This window comes from Heterocephalus glaber, unplaced genomic scaffold (genome assembly GCF_053883595.1).
Source record: "Heterocephalus glaber isolate CG9 unplaced genomic scaffold, H.glaber_assembly_v1.0 deba00001461, whole genome shotgun sequence".
Taxonomy (NCBI): Eukaryota; Metazoa; Chordata; class Mammalia; order Rodentia; family Bathyergidae; genus Heterocephalus; species Heterocephalus glaber.
Genome location: NW_028258308.1, coordinates 29,040,747 through 29,065,334, shown reverse-complemented (window position 1 = coordinate 29,065,334; position 24,588 = coordinate 29,040,747). Strand labels below are relative to the sequence as shown.

Below are 24,588 nucleotides of genomic sequence, written 5' to 3'. Positions count from 1 at the left end.
CTGGTCTCTTCCCAGACGGCTACCATGCAGTCATCAGAATGTAGCTTGGTGGCGAGGAATATAACTTTGAAATCTATGGAGTCAGAGCTTGGAGACAAAGCTGTATAGCCAGTTTAACTACCCTTAAATTTAAGTAAATAAAAATAAACAAAATACATCCTAATAATGAAAGACAAAGCAGAATAAAACAAGCCTGTAAAACACAATTCAAAGGCATATGTCTTTTCATGATGAAGTTGAGCTGTACATGATAATGAGAAAAAGTAGTCTGCAGTCTATAAAGAAACCCCTGCATCCACACTGGAGTGGCAGAGTGATGCAATGGGCCTCTGCTGGCTGGCAGAAGAATATATCTTCCCTTCCATTTCTCCAAAATGCATACATTTTGTTATTTCCCCCGATGATTCTTAAACTGTAGTGCGTCTAAGAAGCATCTGGAGTGCATTTCTAAAATGCCAATTCTTGGACGTTGGCCAAGTGAAGCAGGATGTCTCAGAGTGGAACTGTCTTAGGTGATTCTGATAAAGATGATCCAAGATCTGAATTCAAGTCTAACACTGGTACATGGTTCAGTTGAAGAACTGACCTTGCAGTCAACAAGGAAGCATGCTCATCTCTGTGGTCTATGCACTGGTTCGTTTTAATCACACCTATAGTAGGCTTAGATTCATCAACAAATTACTATGTGCTCTACATTGTTTTAGGGGCCTTGTTAGTCAAACTTTTCCATTTCTTACACACATGGTTTTTATAATGTTACATAGAGAGTTACCTTAGTATTTCTAGCTAATTGTCTTAGTCACTTTGTGGTTTCTGGAACAAAATTCCTGACAACCACAACTTATAGGAGAAGTTTGTTTTGGCTCATGGCGTTAGTCCCATGGTCAGCAGGCTCCAAGCCAGAAACAGGATGGCAGAAGGGCATGGTGGAGGAAAAGGTGTTCAACCCATGACAGTCAGGAAGCAGAGAGAGAATGGAGGAGGTAGAGACAAGAATATACACCGTTTGAGGCTCACACTTTAAAGGACCTACCTCAAACAAGGACCCACATCCTAATGGCACATTTAGCTACTCAACTCATCAATGGAGGAATCCACCGATGAGCACAGCTCCCCATGTTCCTATCGTCTATCACACACATGCGAACTGGGGGGACATTTTAGATCTAAACTATGGCATCACTACTGGTGCACCATTGTATGGTTGAGTCCCCATTTGACGTTTCTTCCAGAGGGAGAGGGAATGTGGTGGAGAAGAGAGAAGGCCCTGTTTATTCTTATCCTTCTGATGATAACCTGTGCAAAGTGTAAAGCTTCCGCCAACTTTCCAGGGCTTTATAATATTGTGAAATACAAGTATAAATACATATGCCAAAAACATGTAAGAAAATAAAATCGGTTTTCAACAACAGCAGAGGGAATGTTGTGAAATGGTAGGTGAACAGTACATAAGGAAATTACAAATCTTTCTGCATTGACAGAGGATCTATACTGAGTGACAGATAAGCCTATCTTCTCCTCTTAATCATAATCATATCCATAGTAACACACTACAAAACTGGGAAGTAGATTGTAGGAGTAGAATGACAAACATATTTTAGGAAAAAACTACAAATCTTTTATTGCCTTAAACAAATAATTGCTTCTTCCTCAGCAGTATCAAGTCTCAGCCTTGTGTAGTGTATAGCGGGTTTTTTTTTTTTAATCTTTTAGCAAAATATGGTGCTATGGCTTATAACTACATGCCTCCCTAAAACCTCATGCGTTCATAGGTGGGGCTTTTGGGAGGTGATTGGATTGTGGTGGCATGATGCTTATAAGTGAATTCATCCACTGTTGAGTTCATAGCTAATGTGGCTTGGGAGGTGAAACCTGGTTGGAGGAGGTGGGTCACTGGGGTGTGGCCCAGAAGAGTCTATCTCCTTCCCGCTTCCCTTGATCCCTCTTTCTGCTTCCTATCTGTCATACCATGAGCTATTTCTCCCCTGCCATGCTGCCCTGCCTTGGAGCCAGTCTACTATAGACTGAAACTTCTACAAGCTGTGAGCCAAAATAAACCTCTTCTCCTTAGAGCTGTGGGTATTGGGTATAGTGTCCCAATATCAAGAAAGTAACTGAGACATATGGTCACCTTTAGCACATTCCTATGCTATAATTTACACACTAAGAAAATGAGCAGCTCATTGTGTTGATGTAAGTCCTAGAATTTGGCCAGTATTGTGTGCTGCCTTAACATGGTGTCCTCAGGAGAGCCTTCAATATCTGACTGAAATTTTCCCTCTCTGCTCTGCTCCCATGGATAAGGTCTGCTAGACGAATAACCTTCCTTATCCAGGGCACCACAGGCAGTTCCTGATCCTGGCTAGCTTGCAGAATTATTCGAGGGAGCCAGTCACATCCTCCACAGGAAGCAGCAGACACTAAACCCTCTCAGTACTCTAAAGCCTGCCTCCCACAGCTCCTACTGTGCAGTGTTCCTCCTGTGCTCCTGGGTACAAGCCTGCATGACATACACTGTCTTTCTCCCATAGGCAGAGTACATGTAACTGTATACTACTGGTGCTCTCCTCTGTCCATTGTGAGTGTGGCATCTTCAGTTAGCCTCACAACTATATGGCCACAATCCAACCTCATCAATGTAATGAACAGAATGTAATTAAATCAACATGTTTTGTCCACTGAAATGAGATGTTTATTGAAATAACTTCTACACGCTTAAATAAATTAAATTTTTATGTAATTTAAGAAGGCATTAGAAATAAAATATTTTCTCACCAACATCAAGACTGCTAGCAATGTGTTCTACTTGGTTATTTTCTTTTTTCATAATCTGTCCTTGTAACAGACTGAAAGCAAAAAATATAAATAAGAGGCTATCGTTAGTAGTCAATTGTAGATTGTTAATCCACTTAAGTTTTTGAGATAGGTACTATTATCTACATTTTACATATGAGGAAATAGTATGAAGTAACTTCTTCTAAGTTGCAAAGTTAGTAAGAAGGGGAACTTAGATTCAAATCCATAGCTAATCTTTTTTTTCTTCTTTTTTCAGTACTGGAGATAGAATACAGGGGCAGTCTGTTACTGAACAATGCTTCAGGCATTTTTCTTTTTAATTTTGAGATAGGGTCTCACTAAATTGGTTAGATTGTGCTCAAACTTGCTATCCTCCTGCCTCAGCCACCTGAGAAGCTGAGAGTACAGGCATGTGCTACCAGGCCCGGCCAGAGTTAAGGTTCTTCAAGGCAACTTGGATGCATCTGGGCCTTTCTGGGGAAAAAGGACTAGAGAAAGGGAGCTTCCAGGCAATCAATTCCAAGTGCAATGCCAGTAAGGAAATATGTTATACCTTTCATAACAGGATGGGTAACTTTGTTTTAGACAAAGGAAGAAGCATCAGTTAGGTGTCCCATAAGCATACACCATTAGAGCTTTATCATAATATAGATAGATCCATGTAACATTAAGAGGTAATGCAGTTAAAGGACATAAAATAAATGCACCGCCACACTATGAGCTTCAATGGCACTTTTCAGACAGCTTTCAAGTGGTTGTACAAATTGATTGAAGCAGTATTTAGTATAGAAAACAAAACATGTATGCTCTGAAGGTGTTGATCAGCAACTAGCACAGTTCCCCTTACATAAGCATGTTTATGTTACGTAACATCAACACCCAGCCCAAGAGCCAAAAGATGCTGTACTAACTGGCAAGCACAGAAGAGTACTGCAGACCCCAGCAGTTGCCACGCTTCTTCCTTCTGAGGCCACGGAGTAATAAGAAAGTATTCACCTTGAGAACACCCCTCCTGCAGCTCTGTAATCAGTTCATTTACTTTTACACTTGTTTCACTTTGATTGTAACCTGTTAATTCTCATTTATTTGTTAGCTTTTGATGTAAGGAATTACATTTTAAAATCCTTCCAATTTGAGCCTTGCCTGGGAACTTAGTGATAACAAGAAAAATTTGCTGCTCAAAATTTGGAAAAGGAGGATGGGGTGGGGATATAGATCAGTGGGGAGCCCCTGGGTTCAATGCCCAGCATGAAAAAAAAAGTTCTTCCAAGTAGAAAAGTTAACACAGATGAATACCTGCTGACTTGCATAAAGGTTTCTTGTACAAATCCATTGTTTGGAAGTATTTTCAGCAATAGTTTATATGGCATTTACAGAGCTTAATTTAGATCTGAAAGAATAACTTGGAAATTATGTAGGTTTGAGTTACATTCATGATAATTGTGGTTCAGAAAAAGTGTTTCTATTTACATTAAATCACAGTGCTTTGAAGACATTGTCTTTCATTAAACCTGCCCACTGTAAGACCAGATCATTTTAGTCTCCCTCTTCATTGCAGTGCTTACTATAATTAGTATTTATGTACACTATATAAATATTTGATCATCTTTGTGGCCTTTAATTTGCTTTGACTCGTTTTTATTACACTGAAACTTTATTTGAGGAGGGGGTGGAGATTTGTCTGTTTTTGCCTACACAAGCCTCCAAACTTACAGCAGAATGCTCTGACCATTCTGAGCACCCCCCCACACACACAGGATTTTGTTTGACAAGATTTTCAAGTCAACAGTGCTGTATTTTAGCTCTGAAAACAGCTCATAGAAATCAAATTTTGATTACCCTTCCCAGGTACACACAGTATCTTGAATAGTTTCTTAGAGTAAAACACCATTATTCATTTACTACAAACTCATGTTAAAATAAAATCAACATCTTACTCATGTTCATTTGCAAAAAAACTCACCATACTTAAAGGCTAAGGAGAATTTAAATGTATACCTTATTTCTAGTTTATAACAATTTATCTTTCATTTACTTTCCCCCCTGCCTTTTCACAGAGATTAAATCTAAAATACTTTATTTTTCCAGCCCATGTGTGCACATATTTCTAGATCCATCACTTACCTTATAGGTGATTCCTATTTAAAAATTAAGATATACTAAAGTCTGAGCTTCCTATTAGTCAAATTGGGAGGGATATTATTTTACACTACAATACATTTTTCCATTTATAAAAGGGGCCACTTATTTTTCTACAAATATTATTGAGCACAATGGCCAGATGAATTCTATGGATGGATCTATGGATGGATGGGGATGGTAGTATAACAGTATGAAATTATTTAATGCTCCTGAACTGTATACTTCAAGATGGTAAATTATATATTCTGTACATTTTACCACAAAATTTAAAAAAATCTGTTACTGGGCATCTCTGTGGGTCTGCACTGTGCTAGAAGCTGTGACCATGATTCTGAGACAGGTGCTATCACGGGCCACATGGAGCTTGCAGTGTAATGGGACAAACTATCTACTCCACTGGTCAACTAACCTGGCAAACATGGCACAGGGCTGCAAAAGATTCTTTACTGTGACTGGCAACCTCAAAGTGGGAACCTAATTAAGGTACAGGAGCTCAGAGGGTGCCACCTCAGGGGTGATGTTGCCATGAGGTGGGATTCACCATCTGCAGCATGCAGGGCAGGGCTTCAGTACAGAGAGAACAGCATGAGCAAAAGACATGAGATGGGAAAGAAATCAGTATGTGTGAGAAACTGAAGGAAGGTCCATGGGGGTAGGGGGAGGGTATGGAATAAAGAGAAGTTGAAGAGGAGTCAGGATCCAGATGATTCAGGTAAAAGAGATTTGGATTTTATTCCAGGTATAATAAAAGCCCCTGAAAGTTTCAAAACAGGAGATTGGTATAAACGTATTCATACAGCACAGAACATCAAATATTTCACGGTCTCTTTTACTGGAGAAACCCAAAATATAAATAAATGAAAGAGTTAGATAAAAGAGACAGATGGTAGGAGACAGGAGCCAGACTCTTTGGAGATGGAAAAGGGGACCAGGGCATGGGAGGGGAGAGGGGAAGAGGAGTGAAGTGGGAGGGGATCAGTAATGGTCAAGATGTGATACATACATATACACATACATACATACATATATACATTCTCCAAAATGAATTAATTATGTATGGCAAACATACACCAATAAAAGCAATCATGATTGCTGCATAGAGAATAAGGAAGAGGGTATAGTAGAGGCAGGAAGAAGAGAAAGAAGCTATTTGAGCCCTTTCCCCTAATACTTCTAAAATATAATTTTACTTAAAAACATATTAGACAATATTTTTCAAAGATCCATTTAACATGAAAGAAAAGATGCAAATTACATCTATTGGTTTCTGTGTGCTTCTTTATTATGAATCTAAAGTATTTCCTTGATTGATTTTTCTATTCTACCATTTTAATTTTTTTCTTTTGTACATTTTCCTGAATAATATAGTGGATTTTTGTATCAGTGAGATAAATTATGACAATGCTATTTGTGATCTGTCCAATTTTGCTCATATGTAATAGATTGCTATTTGTTATTTAAATATCAGATAATAAAATGCTAAATAATATTTCACTGCATGAAAAGATGTTCTTAAATGATTGTTATCTTACCATGAAAGGTTGATATTATCTTTCCTTTCACCTTATTTGAAACATTCAATTGCTCTCTGATTGCTGGGTATGGTCCCTTCGGTTCAAAGAGAAGATTCCTGGAGAAGAGACATCTCTAAAGTGGACAACATACTCCAATAGGTATCTCTTCTGATACTAAAGAATAAAAACACTCACATCACTTAAAGTCAAGGACTGGTACAAAACATACCCAGAATGAGGGTTGAATTCTCATTGCCAACTGCAAATTAAAGGTGCGTGGATAAAATATACCAGAGCATTCTTATCATTGCATCCTCAGCCTTCATGATGTCATAGCTAAAGGATGGTAAGAAAACATTTCACAACTGTGCCTGTTATGTAGCTCAAACTAGAACCCTGGATCTGATACCACTCTTGGGACAGTGATGTGAGGGAAGGCTAAGCATTGGCTTTCTACTTAAAGATTCTCATCCAGGGTACCCATGTCCAGCAACCTTCAAAAAAGAACTGAGAGGGAAGTATGTGAAAGAAGGAAAATGTACATTGGCTTAAATTGGCTATTAACTCAAACAAACCCCAACATTCTAGTTAACACAAAGGAAGTTTTTTCATCCCTCGCATAATATTTGAATGTGAATGTGAGGACAGTGATGAGGATGTGTGGCAGTCATGCCCCTAGCAGTCATTCAGGGATCCAGGCTGGCATAGGCTCTACCCTCTTAAGATGGGTGGCTTGCTAGAACATCCTGAGCCTCAACGTTCCACAAGTAGATGTAGGAAAAGGAGACAACATGTGGTCACTTTTTCTTGGTCAGATCTGAAAGTGAGGCAGGAGAGAAGAGCCTGACACCCCCAAGAGGTACTTTTAATTTTTTTTTCCTTCCACAGCTGCTCCAAATGCCTTGCTGCTGGCCAAGGCCACATCAGATACCATATGGCTACTCAAGGCGACTTTGGCTTTGGCTTCAGCAAACTGTGGTCATAAGTCCATCCTAGATGACTCTGTACCACAGCCTCTTTGGATAACTGCTGCAGCATAAACCTTAATAAAGCCTCTTTCAAGTAGTACCTATCATAATTTCCATAGACTAGAGCTGGTTAAACTGGTACCTTAAGACCTGGTAACACAGAAGACTGTTAGTAAGACAGGCCCAGCCAGGGCTGGTGACACGAAGGATGGCTAGCAGCCAGAGACCATGCAGAGCAACAGAGAGCTGCCAGGAGCTGACATCTCCCGTCAACAGAAGAGCCCTGAGGGCTGCCAGTGGCTGCTGGCTTCACGCTCCAGAAGAGTAGTGGAGGGTCGCCAACACTAAGAACTAAAATCTGACGACATTTAAAGCTGAGGGCTGCTATCACTAGAAAGAGCTACACTTTGCTTGTATGTGGTTTCTATCTGAATTGAACAAAATACCTTACCCAATTGGTGGCATAAGTGGGATTTATCACTCACACCCCCACTCTGCTAACTGCATTCTTTCCTATGAGACAATTGCGATGTGTTGTCTGACTATGTGTCCAGGAAGGAGAGAAAACAGGTTAAACATCACCATATCATCAAGAATGCTGTTGTTCTCATGTGTCAAGAGGTTTAAGAATAAGAAGGGAAGTCAGACTGTTGGAAATTGTGTTTTATTTACTCATTTGCTCAGTTACAGAGAATAAGAAATTGGGATTACAGAAAATAATTTACCATTTTATAGTGGATGAATAATATGAGAAATTTGAAATAGCTCTCAACTAACCTCAACTAAAGATCTGAAAAAGGAACTTAGTTGCAGCCAACATTCAGAGAGAGGTACAAATGGTGATTTATAATATGATATAATTTGGTAAATGTGAATGAGTCTCTACTTATTACAATTGAAGACAATAGGGCTGGGGATTTAGCTCAGTGGTTTCGCCACCTGCTGCGCAAGTGCAAGGACCGGAGTTCGATCCCCGGTACCAAAAACAAAACAGAACAAAACAAAAAATACAATTGAAGACAAGAAAAAAATTGAGCCTTATAAAAATGTGCTCAAAAAAAGAGAGAAAATACCCCCTAAGAAGACAAATTAAAAACACATCTCTGAATATGGCTTACTATAGAAAGATGTAAGATATATAAGACAACAAAGCTTTCCAGATATGAAAGTTGTAAAAATAAGGAATTAATAATACAGTATAAAAGAATTGTAAAATAGTGGGAAGGAAGTGGGGGTTCTTTTGGTACCAGAGATCGAACCCAGGACCTTGCTCTTGCGAGGCAGGCACGGTGCCATTGAGCTAAATTCCCAGCCCAGGAAGTGTTATTAATGACATAGGAAAGGATCTAAAAGACACTAAAAATGCAATAGAATCATTCAAGTCACTATCGGAGGTATGTGGGTCACAACTAAAGTAAATAGAAATTATAAAGATAAAAATAACAAAAGTAATGACTCTCAAAAGGATCAAACTACCCAATCTAACCTATATATGAAAGATACACCTATAATAAAATTATTTAGGAGGAGGTTTTAAAAAATAGATGAACAAAGATGTATAGAGCAAAGTTAAAAAGAAAAAGTGAATGTTACAATAATGTTACCAGGTAATATGGAATTGGGAGTAGTGAGCAAAATGCACTAAATAAGACATGCACAAAGATGATGGAATATTCATGACTCTTCTTGAACTGAATACTATAATACCAAAATACTGTTTTAAAAAACTGGCAAATAAGAAACATAAGCAGAGGTATATCAGTGAGAGGCAATATTTTTCTCTAGTGTTTGGCACATCAACTAAAGAAAAATGAGAATATATTTGAGTATATGTATCCCTATGTGTGAATGTGTGTATCTAATTTTGTTCTCTAGAGAAGATGATTTCCTTTTTAGTATTTGAAAATTTACAAAAATTGAATCTCTATTAGAACACTAAGAAATTCTCTGTCATCTATTTACCTATTATCTTCACAGTGGAAATAATATAGACTACAATCTCTAATCCCAATCAATACACCTAGAAATTATAATGTTAAATGTTTATAAATAGATGCATGCACACCTATATATGTATATGTAATATATGTGTAGAAATTATAGATATGAGTATATAATTTTAATTTCCCTTAAAAATTTTAAACATTCTTGGGTTGAGAATGAAATAAAAATTTCAGTGTCATCTCTATTTTTAAAATTAGGACGGGGGGCCAGGGATTTAGCTCAGTGGTTTCTCTGCCTGCTATGCAAGCGCAAGGACTCGAGTTCGATCCCGGGTACCAAAAAAAAAAAAAAAAAAAAAAAAAAAAAAAATTAGGACTGGGCTGGGGCTGTAGCTCAGTGGTAGAGTGCTTTCCTAGTATGCAGTTTAATCTCTAGCACTGCAAAAATAATTAAATAATTAAAATAATAATAGTGACAATGCAGATAATACTTAGTAAGTATTGTAGCATGTGACCAAACTGAACTTAGGACAGCCCTAACTTTTTATACTTAAATATATTCATTATTAAACAATAAATAAGAATAAATTAAGTTAACAATCCTTTTTTTTGTTGTTTTTTTTTGGTACCAGGGATAGAACTCGGTTCCTTGCACTTGGAAGGCAAGCAACAGAACCACTGAGCTAAATCCCCAGCCCAACATTCTTTTTTTAAGAATCTTAACAGCTTGCTGCATATAGGAAAAGATAGACCAAATGGCCCTTCCTGGAATTACAGTACCTTAAGTGATTTCAGCTTAAAATAATCAATATACCAAAAAGCAGGATGTTTTGAAATGGCACATTCATAATTTAAGAACTCATAAAGGTAAAAGCAGGAATAAATTAATTAGATAACAGAAATATATCATGTTAATGATTTTTATAAATTTTATAGATGTATACACAAGAAGACCTCAGATACAAGATCTCAGGGACTAAGAAATATTTATATAAATCTATACAACAAATGTTAGTTGACTTCACTTGGAAAGAAGTACTAAAAGTAATGTCATATAGCCTCTTTTTCTTTTTGAAATGGCTAACCATCACCATCTACAATGGCTTTTAAAATTCAGATATAGTATTGATCCCTGCAGATGCGTGAAATTTCCCTATGAGGATGTTCCTCACACTGTTGTTTTTATTATAAAAAACTGGGGACAGTCTAAATATTTTTAAAAGGTTATAATAAAACTACTCAATCTTCATGGTATAATATTATGAAAGCAATAGAGTGTGACTATAGCAAAATGTCAAACAATGTGAGAAAATGTTCCCTACATATTAGGAACTTTTTAAAAAAAGGAATTCACAAAATAAACTGTAATCTCATAATCTCATCTGTTTACACACTGACACCACCGAGAATGAGAATGGGGGGGAGGTGATTACTACTAATCTTAAACTTTTTTCTTTGAGCTTCTTTGAGTTTTTTTTCATTTCTGACATGAACTTATTTTATAATCAGGGAAACAAATTTTAAATGGTGCAATATTAAACATAATGATTTCATCAGTGTGTTATATAGGAAGGGCAAGCAGATAAAGCAATGCCACAGTGAGTCATACATTTATTTAACAAATGTTTATAAGGTATGTACTAAATGCCAAGCATTGTTCTAGACCCTAGAAATATAGCAGTTGGCACTGTTACACCCAGCGAGAGAGAACCAACCAGAGACCGATATTAAATCCACACAGGAGTTTATTACCGGCCGGGACCAGAGCCGAGCATCGGACTCGAGCCTCGACTGGGGATTGACAAACATGTTTTACACACCTTTGAGGCCAACAGTTTCTAGGCCCCCCTATGGGATAGAACTAGTAAAGCAAGCAAAAAGTACAGAAGCAGAACGTCCTGCTGTTAGAACATTTGTAAAACAATAGTTGATTAATTGTTATTTCTAAAGAGACTTTCTAAGGGGAGGGGGTTTTTAAGCTTCCTCCTTCTGGGTTCATCTAAAGGGCAGGCAGGTGGGTCAAGCAGCAATATGGAGTCTGTCTTGCTAACTAGGGTCCTTCAGAGAAAACTAAGTCCTTTGTCTCTTGGAGCTAGTACTTTAGAGAAAGGGAGATATAGATAACAAATTAATAGAAGTACATATAAAATATCATTTGATAATGAAATAATATAAAAAAGAAGAGAAAGGAAAAAATATGAGAAAAAGGAAAAAATGGAAACAAAGTCTTTGTAAATAGGGAGGGGTAGAGGGGTTGAAGGGAGGGCAGGGGAATAGGGAAAAAATAAAAACGGAGATATATCATGTAAAGGTACAAATTCCCAATGATGACAATAACTGTATTGTAAATCTAATATGTACCAATAAACTTAATGGAAAAAAAATAAAGTTTCATGTCAAATAAAAAAAATTGAATCAGTATAAGAATGAAGAGGAAGGCATTATTTTCTAGGATAGTATTATTTTGATTTTTACATTCTTATAGAGAAGTGTCTCAAATGGAACATTTGCAGCTTTATGGAGCTTCTTTGATTTTTTGACTCTTAACAAGAATTGCCCAGAATCTCCAAACTCTAAACAGAATTTTAGTTACTGATGCCTACATAACACCTGTATTTCAATTAATTTTAATATCAAGGCTAAAATGAAGGCGAGCAGCAGGAATTCCCAAGTGAAGCAGATAAAACGTGAATATTCAAAAAAAAGAAAAAAAACTTGGCTTTTTGCCTCTTTTGGTAGTGATTCTAAACCACTTTTATTTATGCTGGTGTTAGGGCCCACTGCCTAGCAAAGCAATGAGCCCCACTCACAGCTGCTGAATCGGAAGTCTTAATTCATAAGCCCCCTAGGCGATACTAATGAATGCAGAGAGTATCTTTGGGAGCAGGAGCACTGGTATGATGTTTGGATTGTCACAACAGTGGCTGATTCTGACACTTTTGTATCTTCCAATTACATAGCTATATTAACTGTGCCAGTATTAAAAATTATACCTTTGAAATAATCTTTCCAAATTCAATCAGTTCAGATATCAGAAGAACTTCTCAGAACAGATTAAACTGTTACATTTTAAAAAAGCAAAACATGCAAAATATCAGCCTCAGAAATATATGAAGGTAAAGTTTTGGTTGAGGTTAGAATGGTGGAGGCAGAACTTGAACCTTATTAGCCTCTCTATGGCCCTATGTCCTGTCCCTTCTAGGTCACTGCTGCAGCCCCTACTTTTGTGGTTGCAGGATATACTTTAAAAAGCATTGACCCTTAGCAAGAATTTGAACCTTAATTATATATTTATCTGGACTTGTACCTTCTCAGTTTCACTTTGTGTTGTTTTATTATTGCTTTTGCTCACTGTTTTACATGCTTGTGTTCTGAGCTCCTTCCTGAAGGAGACAGAAGGAAAAAAATCATGAAGCATTGAATGCCTAATGCAGTATAAGGAGTGCACATAGAGCAGACATATTATCCAAACTACTATACGCAGCAAGGCAACCAGGAAACTAAGGACAGGGTTCTGGTCACAATATGTTTGCTGTACTTTACATGGCTTATCAACCATAGGAAAGAAGGAACAGAACTGGCATAAAGAAGACAGCTCAGCAAGGTGACAGTGAACCTCAGCTGCTATGCAAGTGACTCTCCACCTTTCTTGTTTAAGTAAATTAGGATCTTCATTTTTCTCCTCGTATTTACGAATATTTTCTCTACTAGAGTAACTATCCTAAATAATAAATTGGATTTCCCAATTTTACTCAATTAGGTAGAGATCATGCATTTTCAATGGGTGCAAAAACTAGTTCTTATGTAACTGGTAACAACATCCTTCTCTCACCAGAACACACCTACATAAAGCACATAAAAGCATAGCTAGTATAGCCATGGTACTAGAATTTCGGGGGGCCCATTAGGGAAAGAGTCTAAAAAGGCCTCTTAGAGAAAAAAGGCTGGACAATAAAAGGTAATGATGCACTCATATAAGTGAGGTCCAGAACTTTTGATAGGTAGGCACTTACCAGTATTATCACACCGAGTTGGAATTTTAGTCAAAAGCAAATAAAGGCCCCACTTAGTTAGTAGGAAAATGTAATGTTCACTCATCAGGGAGCTCTTTGTTTGCCAGTAGTGTCACAGTATGGATTAAAGGAAGACTTTTGGAAGGCTACTGTAATAGTCTAAGTAAGGGAAGTGGATACTTAACCAGAATATTCAAATTTTAGACATTTTAAAATACATTGTTGTGAAAAATTGAGAACAGTTCAAGACCCCCATAATAAAAAATCCCAAAGTTCTAGGTTTTATTCTTGGGTATCTTTGCCTATATACGTGTTGGGGAAAAAATCTTCCTGGCATGGTAATTCTTTACACTGGCAGAAAAAAATTAATCAATCAATCTCACATATTCCTTTATAGGAAAATTTTGTTTGTAGCTAGACTGAAGTTCTTTTTGGGCAAGGAGTGGCTCTTATTCAAAGACAAGTTTCCATCTATATTTTACTGCACAGCTGTTCTTTATCTTTGAAACTGTCAACAATATTTTCACAATCAAAAATGGTCTAGGTTGATATAACCTGCTATATTATGTAACTTCTAAAGTGCATTTGCATTTGCAGAAAGTACATAATGCACATTAATGAGTCTTCCCATGCAATTTTTAGCTCACTCCTGGCATCGATCGACTGTTATGCTTAGTGCAGCGAAACTTTGTTCCAGATAAAACCCGACTTTGGCCCTGGACTCTGTTTTTCCAATGATTATTGTCTTAGTTACTTTTCTTGTTACTGAGACAAAAGACCCAACATCCACAAGATAAGGGAGGAAGGGTTTATTTGGCTCACAATTTGTAGAGGTTTCAGTCCATAGTCGGCTGGCTCCAAAGCAGAGTGATATGGCAGAGGAGCATCACAGAGGAGAAACAGTTCACGACAAGCAGGCAGCGAGAGCACATTAGCCCTCTTTCTATCCCTTATATGTAATGCAGGCTACCTGCTCTAGGGCAGGCATAGCACTCATACCCTTAATCCTAGTCAGAACTATGCCAAACCAATCAGTGGACTGATTTAGTAATCATACACCCTTGATCCCAGCATCACACACTCTAGATCCAGCCACCTTTGAAAAGCCCCTCACTATGACTGCATGAGGCTTTGGAGGACATCTACAGACAAGTCATAACAACTTTTTTTTTTTTTTTGTATGAGGGATTGAACTCAGGACCTTGTGCTTGCAAGGCAGGCGCAGTGCCACTGAACTAAATCCCCGGCCCCATAACAACTATTAATCAATTTTGCAAGCTGCCTCAAATTCTTTTTGGAGATAGGCTGTCATGAATAATTAAGACTAATCCGGGTTGGGGATTTAGCTCAGTGGTTCCACCGCCTGCCTCGCAAGCTAAGGACCCAAGTTCAATCCCCAGTACCAAAAAAAAGAAGAAGAATCCTTGGTTCATCCAGGAAGTGGAGATATGCAAGCTACTATATGTGCAAGGCAGTATGCCTGCACACACAATGCAGGCTGGCTCAGTGCAGATGGGAAGACTGTTTCTTTTCTGAGGTTACATGGGGCAAGTTGCTTATACCTTATCCTTTTCTGAAGTCTGATAATGATGATAAAAGGATGTGATCCAGTGGCTTAGTATCTAAACAAATACATCCCATGAGATGTGAGCTGTCATTTAACATCAGCAATGACCACTGGTTAGAGTTCACTTAGAAGGGTTTCTTAATGGGCCTGTATGTTTTGTGAAGAATAGGATTTACCGGGAAAAAACTAAAATTTTTAAAACTGAGACTTAAACTGGTTTCCTCATTTCTGGAGCACAGATGAAATATATTGCTCAGGTTTATCCATATAGACATATGTTGAGGAAACATGTGTACTCTACATGATTTTGTGTTTTCAAATATATTTAAAATATTTATGAAGGAAAAATAATCCAGCCTATCTTACACCTCATATGTAGTAAGGAAAAAATTAGCTGGTGAGGCCGAGGTTGGGAAAAGATCACAAAATGTTTAATGATCTATGGATCAGAAGGAGAAGGGGAAAAGCAAACTCACATTAAAAATAGTGCAGCCAGCAAACCATCAGGGAGAGCTGGGCTTCTCCCATTACCACTGGAGCACAGTGGACTGGGGGTTCAGGGACTTAGCCACTCACTGAAAGTTCAACTCACAAAGGCAAGGGCAGCTGAAGACAGAAACTCAGCAAAAGAAGTGAGCAGTCCAGAATTGAGATGAATCTCATACTTGGGGTCTTTGGGTCAGGGTTTGAAGAAAAGAAAAGTAAAAAGGAAGCAGAAGCAGAAGGTATACACCAAGATTCTGGTGTATACCTGTTATGGCAACTAAAAACTGAAAGCGAACATTTTTTGGTCACAAAAACGTTTTAAGTGGAATAGCCCTACAACTGATAACATAGAAACATTTTATCCGTAGATGAAGATTTTAGTTAGATAACAGTCACCAAAATATTTCGCATACAGTCAAGCATTACCTATCAGTTATAATTTAAGCATTTTATATGAATGTGTTAATCCTTGTGGTTCCGATCAGATCTTGTTTTTTTTAAATACTATTTTGAAGAACTAAATTAAAAGGCCTTTTATAAGACAGCATGTGGGAGGTGAAAACCAAAATAATAGAACTCTCATTAAGGGGAAGGGAGTAGAGTCAAGTGCCAATATCCATGTTTTGCAGACTTCTAAGAGCTAAAGGATTTTTTGAAGACTACTACACTATAATTTCCAGGGTCAGGAGAAGTCAGCTGTGGTCTGCACAGACCAAGGCCTGGAGGCAATCTACACTATCTGAACACTTACACGTAAGTTCTCCTTTAGTGTTTAACTCTAAGATGAGCAAGTAGAGTAAAAACAGTTTTAAAATCAGCAAGGCCTTGCATATTTATGTTCATGGGTTGGGTCTTCTTTTTAACTCTTGCTCTTCAGAAAATCTCGGTAACACTTTGTGGTTGTTTATAATCTTGTATGGATAAAGAATGCATTTTTCTAGAGAAAAAGATACTGAATGGGATTTATGGCTAATTTCCCTCAACTGTCTTTTTCAGCAAAACCTTAACCCAAGAATATTCAGGGGAATAATATGCCACTTCTGGAGAAAGCTGCTGCAATTGCAACACTGAATAAGGAGCAGATATATCATTTTTAGCCAGCATATCGTAACATTCCAAGCTGCCTCCTTTCTACCAAGACCTGAACACTAAATTTCTTTCTGAATGAGAGAATGAATGAACCAGTTGGGGGATGATGACAGCACTGTGTCACTGCTGACTTCTAGTTTGGGTGGCTGTCCCATGGTTCTATGAGAGAGTGCATTGTTTTTGAAAAAGTGAATGCTAGTGTGTTTAGCATTAATGGGCACTATGACCACATTGTGCTCAAAAGCTCAACAACCCCCCATATAGCAAAGAGAAAGAGAAAATGATAAACCAAATGCTGTATAATGAGAGCAAATAAGAAAGTCTTTTGTGTTATTTTTGCAACTTTTCTGAAAATATGAAGTTATTCCAAAATGAAAAGTAGAGGAAATAAAGAGGACATACTCAATGTAAAGGGCTTCTGGATGGTCAAATTTTGGCCTATTTAAAATTCAAAAATATAATAACTGTAATTGATTGTAACCTAATGAATAAGAATACATGAGGCCACATGATGCTACAAAGGAAAAGGAAGAAGGGAAGGAAGGAAGAAAGAAGGAAAGAAAAAAGAAAGAAAGAAAGAAAGAAAGAGAGAAAGAAAGATCATCACTATCAGAAGCTATTACCACCTTCAGAAGCCAATATCTATCTCTGAAATTTTTTAACAAAAACATTAATAACTTACTCTGACTTCATTTTTAGTGAAATTATAATCATCACAAATTGCTAAGGGAGAGAAAACTATTCAGGGAAATGACAGCTAATATGTGCTGGAGAAATAATAAAATGAAAATTACCGTTTAACAATCGCAAAAAAATAACAAGTTATTTGATATCCATCACTATATCCTAAAAAAAGTATGTGTATGTGTGTAAATCCATATATAGAAAGACAAAACAAAGATGGTAAAATGGTAAAGAGAGAAACTCTATGGCATGAATGTATTACACCTTTAACTTATTTGTGTGTTTGAAATTTCCCTAATATTTGTGGCATTCCATGTCTGGCTGGAGCGTAACAATCCTAGCCAAGTGACAATCCATCCCATCAGTTGTTTAAAAACCTTTGGATATTTATTATTTTGCTACCCCTTCAAAAATAAAAACATATACAATGGAGGGGATTTTCTACTGGCTGCAGAATTTAAACATTCAATTTCTGAGAGCCAAAATGTATTGTACTGCATGTATGCAGAAAAGTTCATGAATTAAGGAAAAGTGGCACAAGAGGTTCTGGCCTTGAATCCCCTGGATGGTAGGAGTACATGGCACAGAGCAGAGAATATAGTTGATTGATATTTTGAACCCAGAAAATTAAATATCCAGCTGCACTTATAACTTCAGGTGTTTGAGTTGCCATTATTCATATATTAAAGGATGACCAAATTCTTTGCTATTCTTATTAATAAATATTTCAAGAAAAGTCTGAGGAAATGGTTAATGCAAGAACCTTTCTTGAGTTCATGGATAGTCATTCTGGTGTTCTCTTCAGCTGTGAGCTATCTCTGTGGTTCTAAGGGTCAAAGAGAAGGTTCATGAATTCAAGCAAACCTTTAATACAGTCCTCATATTGACCAAACATCTCATACCTTATCTTCAAAGAAATATCCACTCTTACTAAGCTATATAACAAAAAGATTTCTTATAGAAAATAGAATTATTTTTGTGTAAACATGGCAGTAATTTTTAAAGTTTCTATTCTTATTACAAAATATATTTAACATCATCAAAACTGTATCTCAATATCTTAAGCATATCATTTCTAAAGATGAGTTATACTAAACCAAATCTGAGATACAGCTGCACTGTCTTTGTGGCTACACATCCTAGTCTCCTTGGAGACCCCAGGTCTGCTTCAGTGACAGTATTTAAGAAACTGAGATGTGTGGTTTTACCACATATATGCTGATTCTTGCCTTCTCCACCTTCCAGTCTGCTTGGACAGAATGCTATTTTGTGTGATCCAGTTAAGTTGGTTTGTAAATTATCTAGTCATAAACACATCTGCACAAATTAGACAAATGGCATAGATGTCTGTAAAGACAAAACCAATCCTCCTCAAAAAAATGCTGTTTGAAGATAAAATAGCACAAGCACAAGAAGATAAAGGAAAAATTTCTACTCTTCGTAGGTCTTTGACTATATTATATGGTTAAACTGATAATGATCTCAAACTAAAAAACTCTGAGAATGCCAAAAATAAAAGATGATCAAGAATTTTCAGAAGCATGCCAAACACAAAAAATGATCAAAACATTGAAAATATAGTCTTATATGCAATTTCATTAGCAGCAAACCTCAGCCACAGGACTTATGGTGCCTCAGAATATTACTTGATGTTAGAACAAAGCATCACCATCAGCAAGATGTACAGATTAATCATCTGAAATATTAAGGTGTGCCTTTATAATTTCTTTCAGTAAGATTTATTCACAAAATATTTAGTCCTACTTTTTACAACCTTTCAAAAAATTTAATGATGAATTTCTAAGTAAGAGTTCAGTAGTATATGTACAAAATACACTAACAAATAACATTCCCATTTTAGTGACACATGAACAAGAATTCTCTGTTGCCAAAAAAGGGTTGGAGACAACCAACTTTGTGATTCAAAGCTGTTGTAAGTGGTATAGTGAAATATTAATACTAAAATAAATGTGAAAATAACCTCATTTGTCCTGAGCAGTCAATCTTTGCCTAGATATTTCTTTCAAGACATTCACAGCTAAAGAAACTGAAGGCATCAGAATTAGTTCTCAGTGGGGTTAACAGCACTTATTTTGCTAATGTACGAGTAGAGCTATAATGGCATTGAATTGTATGTGGTTCACTGTATGTAGGCAAAATTCCATACTGGAGCTACATAGCCCTGATAACTAATGATAAGGATCCAGTAAGCTAGGAGATGAGTCTCCCTCAGGAAATCGTGAGACCACAACCCAGGAGGGTTAGACTACTACCTGTTTGTGGTTTTCTTCTCTAGCCGAGCTCCTATTCTCCCAGCTGTAGCTCTTGTCTAGCTAGTTGCCTATTCTTCCAAACTCAGAGCAGTTTACCTTAAACTTCCTTCTATTTGAAAAATTCCTGGGGGAAAGGTACATTTATGCATAAATAACTTCACAGCTTCTCAAGTTTGTATAGAAGACAGAGTATAATAATAAAATAATTACAAACTGACTGATGTTAGCTCCATATACAGTATCATGGATAGTAGTTACATGCATTATTGATCTCATTACAAAATGTAAAGAAGTTTTATGTCTCTGACTAAAACAAGCAGGACTCAATGTCTTAACTCACCTAAACCAAATAAGTACATTTGCAGACTTTATGTTTCCCAATAACTGCTATAACCTGAGTTTTCTCTATGAAGATATTTCAAGCGTGTTTTAATTATTCTAAGTTTTTAATAGATCACTAAATCTGCTTTTAATTCCTTGTACTTCAAGCTGCTAAAATTGTGAGAAAAAGTGATAAATGGCACCTGTGGTTACATCCAAGATCAGGAGGGACTCCCGAATTCACAGAGCATATATTGCTTTATTTATAATTTCCTTTCTGGAAAGAGGGGAGGTAAGCATAATGACAACCAGCAGAACTTAATATGGGGCCTGTAGTTTGCTGAGTGCTATGTATTTGTTACTGCATAACTTTTAGTTTCTGAAGTCACACAACACACAACCTCAGTACATATCTTACTGCCTAAATTAACAGACTGTATGACTTTGGTTTTGGTTTCCTCATTCAGGAAGGAGGAATAATACTAATAGCCATGCCATGGGGTAGATCTGAGGATTAAATAAATTATTTTTTCTAGATGAAGTGTGGAGTTCATGCCAGTTACATAGTAAGCACTCAAACACAAATTTTAAATTTAAATTTAAATTTAAATGCTCACAACAGTCTGAAACAGTAGGTGTTCCCATTTTACAATAGTGACAATAAGCTCAGAGAAATTACATAATTTTCCTGGGTCATAGAGCAAGTAAGAGGCAGTACTGGTAATTATACTTATACTGGTTGGTATGACTCTAAAATTCAAGTTCTTTTCTCTGTATCACAGGGCTCCATGAAAAAATATATGTGATATATATCTATATATATGTATGGCTATCCAAGTCATGTCTGATCTGACCTTCATTTCTGTTTTGCTCAAAATATGTGGAAATCAGATTTGATCAAAATCCTTTTCAGAATATAAGTTGAATAGAACAAAGAATTGTGCTCTAAATTTTGAAGAACTATTCCATAAGATGTGGGAAATCTGTAATATTTATTGTGGAATGTAGTCTTTTGCTATTACTTGTATAAGAACACATTTAAAAGTCTACCCAATTTCTAAATTACACCTATACCAGAGCTTTCTTCTTTTGGTTTACTTCTAAATATGTTGGCAAACACGAGAAAAACAAAGCTTTTTCTTTTTTTTTAATCTGAGGTGCTTCTCTTCAGCAGCAAAGACACAGCTGAAGCTGGGTAAAGAAAGTGCGTATCAACAATGCAGCATACTTTGCTCTCCCCAGTGCTACAGATAACTGGAATAGTTTAGGCACGACATCTAATCTCTTACATAAGTCTTATGCAAGAGATGTGAGCCAGTTTTTTCCTGAAACAGCGCCAAAGCTAATTCAGATATTTAAGGGCTTTTGCTTCCTAATATTCCTGGTAAGCGTGGCATACTTACTTTACTTAGTTTGCTAGGTTATTTTTAAATTAGTTGGGTAAACATTGCACACTACCCACACACACACACAGAGTCATGAACATCCTTGCCAACACAGTGAAAGCCCCACTATGTTTGTTCAAATGCTCAGTCTGGGGCTGGGGGAGAAAGGGAGAGCAAGTTTTGGTATAATTAATGCTATTTCTTTAATCGTTCTAGAAATGTATATATATTCACTGTATATATTTTTGAGACAAACTATTATTCACTAGGCCTTTTGCAAGACAGAACTCTAAGGTAGAAAGCTATTAGTTCTGTTAACTGGCTCAGGAATTTTATTTTTCACATTTTAATGAAGAAATCAAGGCAGCTCAAAGATAAGCTACCTTGTTCAAGGACAAGGAGGAAATCTGAAACAGAGATTAGGTGTTAGGGATCCTGTTTGGATCAACAGAGTGAAGAGTAGCACAGAAGAAACTTGAAAAAAAAAAATCAAAAGATAGAATTCCAGGAAACTCCTAATGCTTTCTTCTTTCGGGGCAGTCTGTTGGAGCAGTCTTACTAGTCTTTTGCCTTAGTGGTTTACCTCTCCTTAGAGCAGAATCATAAGTGATCTTCCTAGTTTGTTTGTCACTCCTCTTAGAGCAATAATGAATGAACTCAACATTGATTCATAGGAGTTATTGTTTTAGTGGCAGGGACAAAGCTAGAAATAACCTCTACTTGAAGGAATAACCTGTCTTTATGGATTTGCTAGAATGACATGGCTTATTTAGCACAGTAGTTGTCAAATCTGTGATTAGAAGCAACTAGAAGCTTTCATAAAATATCATGCCTCATCTCCCTGGCCTCAAGAGAGTCACTTGGCCCAGGCAGAACCAGGGTGCAGCTGTGGCTGAGAACCAGTGGTTCAGTGAGCACAGACCACTGCCCAGGGCCTGTGGCCATGCTGTTTCTTTATTTCGGCAGTTGCCCCAGAGTGTATTCATACGTAAGATAAGTATAAGTCCTTTAAAGATAAATTTTTTCATCCAAATAGTGATATTTTGTGTGTACTTAAATACATATATCTATATAATATATATTACACAAAACTGGTGCAGCAAACTTGTGAATTAATAGCTATTTTTGTTCAGTACTGAAAGGGAAGCAAAATTTTATTTCTACCCTCAGGGTTTTTGGCTGGGCCTGAGAATTAAATTGATGTAAAACAGATTAAAAGAAGAGAGAAGCATGTACATTCATTTAATATAAAATTTTCAGGACCCAGGGCCACTTTATAAGGACCTCAAAGAAGCAGAGTTGAACATATATATACCGACTTGGACAGAGAATAGTAAATTATGAATATGTGACAAGATGGAAGGGTTTGGGCCAGGGCAGTTAATGGTGGAAAAGTAACTAGGAAGATAAAGATTAGTTTAACAAGATGTGTTTGTACAGATTTTTCTCAGTTTTACCTCTGCATCTTTGCTGATCAGCATGTTTCTTTCTGGTATCTGGAGGATGTGTTTTACATGGAAATTTTATCCTCTGCTTTTTATTTTTTCAAAGAACATTAGGAGGATGGGATAGGAGGATCACAAGTTCAAGCCCAGCCTGTGTAACTTATCAACTTTGCAAGACCCTGTATCAAAACAAAACAAAACAAAACAAAAAAAAACGGAGCTGGACACATAGCTCAGTGCAACGGGTTCAAACCTAGTGCCCCCCCCCTCCGGCCCCCCGCCATGGAGAGGTCAAAGTCTCTTTCTTGTACCTGGGGTTTATTTAAGCACCATTAGCTTAAAATAATCCTATGCCACAGTGATATATTTTGAGGTGACATTCTGCCACTCTTCTGTAAAATAGTTTGAAATGTCCTTTAAAGTATAGTAAGGGAATTAAAATTAAAAAGTGAGTCACATTAAAAAAGAATATTAAATAAAAGTACAGGTATGATGAACATATTACAAAAATCATAAAGTTGGTATGAGAATGACTACAAATTTGGAAACATGATCTAAACTATGTGCGAAAATCACCATGCAGGTATGAGAAGGTTGTGTGTGGTCTAAAGCACTCTTAGTGGTGGCTCGCAGGCATACAATACCTTCAAGGTGAGAAAAAAGTGAAGCTGACTCTCTTCAGTTCCCTAAATGACCGTGTAATTCATGGCCACTTCCATGGGTGACCCATTTACTAAAAGCTAACTCACTGAATAATCAACTAACTAATTGAAAAAAAAAAAAGATTAGTTAGAGATAAATACCTTAGACAAGATCTTTTGGTGTTTTGCTGTGAGACACAGAGCAAATGCATAGAGAAGAACTCGACTAAGACACAAGCCCTCACACGTGGGGATGAAAGTATGCTCATCTTTTCCCATTGCACATGAAAGATGTGCTCTGGTATCTGAAGTCTGAAACACACTTGAGATTTCCATGCAACTGAGCTGCACTTAGAGATTCATGGTGAGTGGCTGGGGATTTAGCTCAGTGGTTTTGACCCTTGCTGTGCAAGTGAAAGGATCCCAGTTCGATCCTTGGTACCAAAAAAAAAAAGAAAGAAAGAAATTCATGGTGAGATGTCTGCTGTGACCCCGAGGAGAAACTCAAATAAAAAATAACCCTCAAAACCCCATAATGTAACAGTGGATTACTGTAGATTGGTTTTTGCTGAACAGCTTTTTGTGAGTTTGTTGCTTGACAGATTGGCTTTCTATAAAACAGACTTGCTTTAGAATAGTAGCTACCTCCCTCCTGGGAAAGTTGGGTTTTTTGGGGGGGTACCGGGGATCAAACTCAGGACCTTGTGCTTGTGAGGCAGGTGGCAGAACCTCTGAACTAAGTCCCAGCCCCTTCTGGGAAAGTTTTCATGTGTAGTCGTCTTTATCTATAAGTCTCCTCTCTGGGTTGGTAGCTTGTGGAAGAATTGTATAGGCTCTCTGTGCCCCTCCAACACCTGCTGCATCATGGTAGAATAGGAACAAGCCTGCTAGGTGCATTTAGCCAGAGCCCTCCTCCTCAGATCACAATGTAGGGCACACATTCTCAAATCCAACATCAGTGGATCCCAATCAATCCAGATATCCATTTCTGTGTAGGACTGATGACCATGAAAACTATCTATCTATGAATAGGAAGTGAATTTAACCTAGGATTTAAGAAACCAATAGAAAAAGACAAATTCACATTCCAGATCAAGACTTATATTCATTTATAGAATTCAATTAATAAGTTAACTGAGAAGTCTTTAATATATAGTGAAAATTCTGGTACCAATTTATAATCCGTCTTTCTCAACAAGTGTTGACTAGTTAATTCCCTTCAGTGTGACTACTAAAATTGTTCTGTTCTAGTCAGATCAGAATTTTGATCTTATATCAACCTTCCAGGTCTTACTGATCTTTCCATGTATTTTCTGGTTTT

At 37.1% G+C, this 24,588-nt stretch overlaps 1 long non-coding RNA gene across 1 annotated transcript in view; it reads left to right on the top strand.

Moving 5' to 3' along the window:
* Positions 1–22,884, top strand: part of LOC110346276 (uncharacterized) — a 33,163-nt gene extending 10,279 nt beyond the window's left edge. Inside the window, exons 2-3 of the long non-coding RNA XR_002390209.2 lie at positions 16,059–16,182; positions 16,426–22,884. This is a non-coding gene — a long non-coding RNA (uncharacterized LOC110346276). The remainder of the gene's footprint in view (positions 1–16,058; positions 16,183–16,425) is intronic.
* The last annotated feature ends 1,704 nt before the right edge of the window (positions 22,885–24,588 follow it).